The following is a 5,013-nucleotide window of genomic DNA, read 5'->3' on the forward strand; positions in this document are numbered from 1 at the left end:
CCGATCTCTGCGTTCACATTTAAAGTAAGATCGGTTTACTTTAGATCGATTCAAACTAAACTACCTCTTTTGGTGTTTTAGTTTAGCCCGATTGAAGATCGATTCACAGCGTTCACATTGGCCCTTAAATCGATCTAAAGTGAACCGGTCTAGTTTAAATCAATAAAAATGTCCTAGTGTGAACGGGGTCTAAGGAAAACTTGCGTGAAATTCCCCGGGATAATGGTTAGCAACGTCCGGGGATATGGGTTAGCAACACCAAGGGGCTATGGGTTTTGTAACAACGTGCATTAACCACTCAAAATCCTAGATATATACTAAGCCGGGGATAAAGATTGTTAAATTCATATGAAAAGAGTGACTGGTTAAAAATACAGTTAATCCATTTTTGAACCAATGCATGCATATATCATAAACTTGTGCACAACTTTATCATTTTATACGTATCCATATCGTTTAATCATCAAAAAAATATTTCACTCAGTCAGTGGTGTTGTGAAAATATGGCAGCTAATTAAAGGTCGTATTTTGAAATCGGAGTTAACCAATTGTCACCTTTGTAAACAATCAACAAAGATGCATGGATATTCCGGTAAGCATGTGTATAACATGTACAATAAAATACAGTATATTTCGATGAAGGAGTGGATGTTTACGTTTATTGACTCTCTCTGCCAATAGACAGCTTTCGAGTTCGATGCATTTCTGCCAAAAACTCTGGTTTTAGTGAACGTCATTTGTGTGTTAAGGGGCGTCGTCACTTCCATTCCAATGTTGAGCGAGTGGTTGGAAAACTATAATTCTGCATTGTACGAATTATTCGGCAAATTGAAATCTCAAAATTGACAGTCAGCATTGCTGTCATTAGGGAATTGTCATTAAGTACCTACAGAACAACCATTATTTCTAGTTTATCCTGCTCAATGATGATCACTAAGACGCTTGATGAACGTAAATAGTGCAGGGATACAGGCAACCCCCTCTATCTGGTAAATGACCTCATAAAGGCGCGTATAATTGACGAGTCTTTTGCGGTGACGGATGAACTTGAAAGTGGTCTATTTGGTTTTCCCCTTTGCACTTGCCTATTGTGATCACTAGATTTTTTAGAGAAAGGACACACTGAGGAGACATTGTTGGCTGGAAGCCATTAACAACAAAAAAAAGTTGATTTCTTCTAAATTTGGACAAATTAAAAAAAAATCTTCACAAAAATATATATATGTACATAAGTTTTATAATAACAAGAATGTGTCCAAAGTACACGGATGCCCCACTCGCACTATCATTTTCCATGTTCAATGGACCGTGAAATTGGGTAAAAAATATAATTAGGCATTAAAATTAGAAAGATAATATCACAGGGAACATGTGTACTAAGTTTAAAGTTGATTGGACTTCAACTTCATCAAAAACTACCTTGACCAAAAACTTTAACCTGAAACTTGCACTTTCATTTTCTATGTTCAGTGGACCGTGAAATTGGGGTCAAAAGTTTAATTTGGCTTTAAAATTAGAAAGATCATATCATAAGGAACATGTGTACTAAGTTTCAAGTTGATTGGACTTCAACTTCATCAAAAACTACCTTGACCAAAAACTTTAACCTGAAGCGGGACAGACGGACGGACGGATGGACGGACAGACGGACGAACGAACGGACGCACAGACCAGAAAACATAATGCCCCTCTACTATCGTAGGTGGGGCATAAAAATTAGCAATTTACTACTATTATTTATAGAGCATATGCATCAATCTTTATCAATTTGAAGTTTCATATGACTTTAAATCATGTCTTGGTACAGAAATTCTTAATATGTAAAATTTGTTAATATTAGATGCTACAGACTGTGTTTGATTTCTTTTCAGAACTGGTTCATTACAACTTTGCTGAAACAGGTTGATTTTCTAAACCACAATAGCCTCTACAAGATGCATTTTCCAGTGGCGGATCAAGAAATTTATATAAGGGGTGAGTGGTGGGGGATACTGACTGCCAAAGAGGAGGCCAGCTCCAGTCATGCTTTAGTGATTCCCTATATACTAAATCAACCAAAATTGCTCTTTCAAAAAGGGGGCGGGCAAAGCACAAGGCAATGACTGTATCAAGTCAAGAACATGACAGTTGTTTTCTATTTGTTTGATGTGTTTGGGCTTTTGATTTTGTCATTTGATAAAAGAATTTCTATTTCAAATTTTCCTTGGGTATTTTTGTTATTTTGTTTTTTCTTTGTTTATCTTTAGTTAATGTTAGGTATTTACAACATTTTGTAAATAATAATATACGCTATGTCTAATGAGTTTTTGCTCATTGCTGATTGCCATACTGTCACTTCTGTGACTGATATTTGCCTTTACAGCTTTTGGCTCCTAGTGGAAATTGGTCTCATTTGCAATCATACCACACCTTTTTTAGTTTATATTTTATTTGTAAATTTTGTTCAGCAGATCAAATTTCCTAGATACAGTTTCCTTTTAATTATCATAGTTTTCTTGATATAAATAGCAAATATCACAACAAAAAAAAATGGAAACAATTATCAGTTCACAGGAAAAACTTAGTAGTCTGTCAACTTTGGTCAAAATCAGGTATCAAAGGGATAGACAATAGACAATGTTTGAATTTACAAATGGCAATATGTTCCATTATCTACATATACCTTTAAAATATGCTATTTTAGTTGGCATGTGAGTTTATTGGACACATTTTTTTACTGGAGATGATTAATGGCAATTGTAGTTCCAATTGGCCCAGTAGGATCTTATTTAACTTTTTTTTTTCAATATACATGTACCATCAATATCAGAGGATAACACATGCATGTATGGACCATCTATCGTGATACACAAAAATGCTAATAACAATATTTGTGATTAAAAAATTTTCAACATTGATTGAAGTTTTACACAATTTTTCTGGAAATATCAAGGGTTAATGCCTGAATAAGGAATGTTGGAGGCTGATTTCAATGTTGTATTGTGTTCATGTATGACGAGTATAAGTCCTTGTATGTATATATATGCCTGTATGAAGGGTTTTCCTGGTTCTTTAGTCTCTGGCGAAACCAGAGGGGGATTCGAGGGTCAGAACCCCCCTTTTTCCCTTTTTTTTGACGATCAATGCATTTGAATGGGGACATATGGGATACCTATTAGTATTGTGGATCTCTTGAAGATATAGATGAAAGTAGCAGCTAGTCATTATTTTATAACCATTTTACTAAATTGGTATCACAAGGATGACAGGGTCCCATACAGAACAACAACAAAAAATAAGCATGTGTTGGACACATGCTTGGTGCACCTTCATACCAAGTCTTAACCAGAGTGATTTTAACTAAAAAAACTATTGAAATAAATCTTACTTCTACTTCCTCAGAAACAGAACCATCAATGGAAATGTGCTTGAGCTACAAGATATTGTAGGCATACAAGTTTTTATTATTGAATATTCATCTTAATCATTTCAAATAAACTATTTTGAAATTTTTATATATGCAGATTTTTATAATATTCTGATAGAAGCTTTGGATCAAGAAGAAATTTTATTTGGAGTTATTTCCCTTGGTCAACATTTTTGAAGGGGTAAACATAAACTATGCATTTCCCCCATCAAATTAACCAAATTGAAACATTGAAACATGCGGTACAAACAAGTCTGATAAAAGATCTTAAATAGATTGTGGTGATAGATTAAGCTAGGCTAATGAAAATTAAAATTGTTTAGAAAACATTTTTTTCTAGAGACTAAAAATGTATTCAGGTTGATTTTGCCTCATTTATAAAGAATATTGTATACAGGTACTTAGAGCTCTAGAATGGCAACAAAGGGGAGGTAACTTTTGCTCAATAAGTGTGAATCCTAACTTATCAATATCTCTATTTTATGTCCACAGTCAATAATCGAAGAAATTGCTTTGAAAAATTGGCAAGGGAGGTAATTCTAAAGCCAGAATGAGCTTATGATATATACAGCCCAAATGACTTTTAAAAGATATACAATTGAATATGTTTTATATATGTTATCCAATATTTCATGATATAAACAATGTTTTCTATGTATATTAAAATGTATAATGGTATACAAGTGGTGAGACTTTAATAAACTATTGAATCTGAATCTGAATTTATATAAATAGTACATTTTACAAATCTGATTAATGTCTTTACAGAAGATTCTAGCCATAATTTGTGTTTTATGCAAGTAAATGATTGAGACCGTGTAGATTTTTCCCCAAAGAAGATGGTCCAAAAAATTTCAATATCTGATGCTGTGATGGTGTTTCAACTGTTTGGGATAAAAGTAATGTTTGATATTAAATTTATGCAAGTGTATATCCTGACACACAAAATGTTGGTTATGAGTTTAATATGACAAATAAAATTATTTTTTCAATAATAAATTATTGTCAATATTGGCATTATATTATGATATTGACAATAATCAGAGATATCACATTGTTGATAAAAACTGATCAAATGTTATTGAAAGTTGGCGAACGTGTTAAGGTTGCGTGATTGAATGTTTGGTCAGTCTCCTTTGCACTTTGCTGGAAATGAAAATAGCATGACAGAGATTGAACCATTTCAATATGGGAACTGCAGCTCAACGCCAAAGGTTCAAGTTTTGAAAGCACCCTCCCCCTTTTTAAATATTCTCCCTTTTTAGCCCGTAATTACAGTAAAAAACTTAGTTACTCTATCTATAAACTGTCAACTAATACTTCAGTAAGTACTTTTCATAATTTAACCACTGCAACACACTACTTCTTCTTCTGTCCAAGTCAGATAAAGATAAAAAGATCTAACCCATGTGACTAAACCAACTTCCGTCAACACAAAAATAGATTGTGCTCGATCTCAAAATATCAAATCACGAGAAAGTAGTTCAAATTTGTTTTAAATTTTCAAAAAGATATCTTGTTATATTCTTAAATACATTAGTAATAATTTACAACGCCTTTTTTTCAGAAAAATTGATTTAAAATTATGTTTTCATCGAATTTTTATT

The 5,013-nt window shown here is 33.0% G+C and overlaps 1 protein-coding gene across 2 annotated transcripts in view; it reads right to left on the bottom strand.

Annotated features, from left to right (window-relative positions):
* Positions 1-4,854, bottom strand: part of LOC143071765 (ectonucleoside triphosphate diphosphohydrolase 8-like) — a 31,905-nt gene extending 27,051 nt beyond the window's left edge. The window contains exon 1 of one of the 2 annotated variants that reach the window (XM_076246331.1): positions 4,739-4,854. The gene's annotated coding sequence lies outside the window, so the exon portion shown is untranslated. Of the gene's footprint in view, positions 1-4,700 lie in introns of both variants that reach the window. The other variant, XM_076246330.1, reaches the window with a different exon arrangement.
* Positions 4,855-5,013: the final 159 nt, after the last annotated feature.

The sequence above is a fragment of the Mytilus galloprovincialis genome, chromosome 4 (genome assembly GCF_965363235.1).
Source record: "Mytilus galloprovincialis chromosome 4, xbMytGall1.hap1.1, whole genome shotgun sequence".
Taxonomy (NCBI): Eukaryota; Metazoa; Mollusca; class Bivalvia; order Mytilida; family Mytilidae; genus Mytilus; species Mytilus galloprovincialis.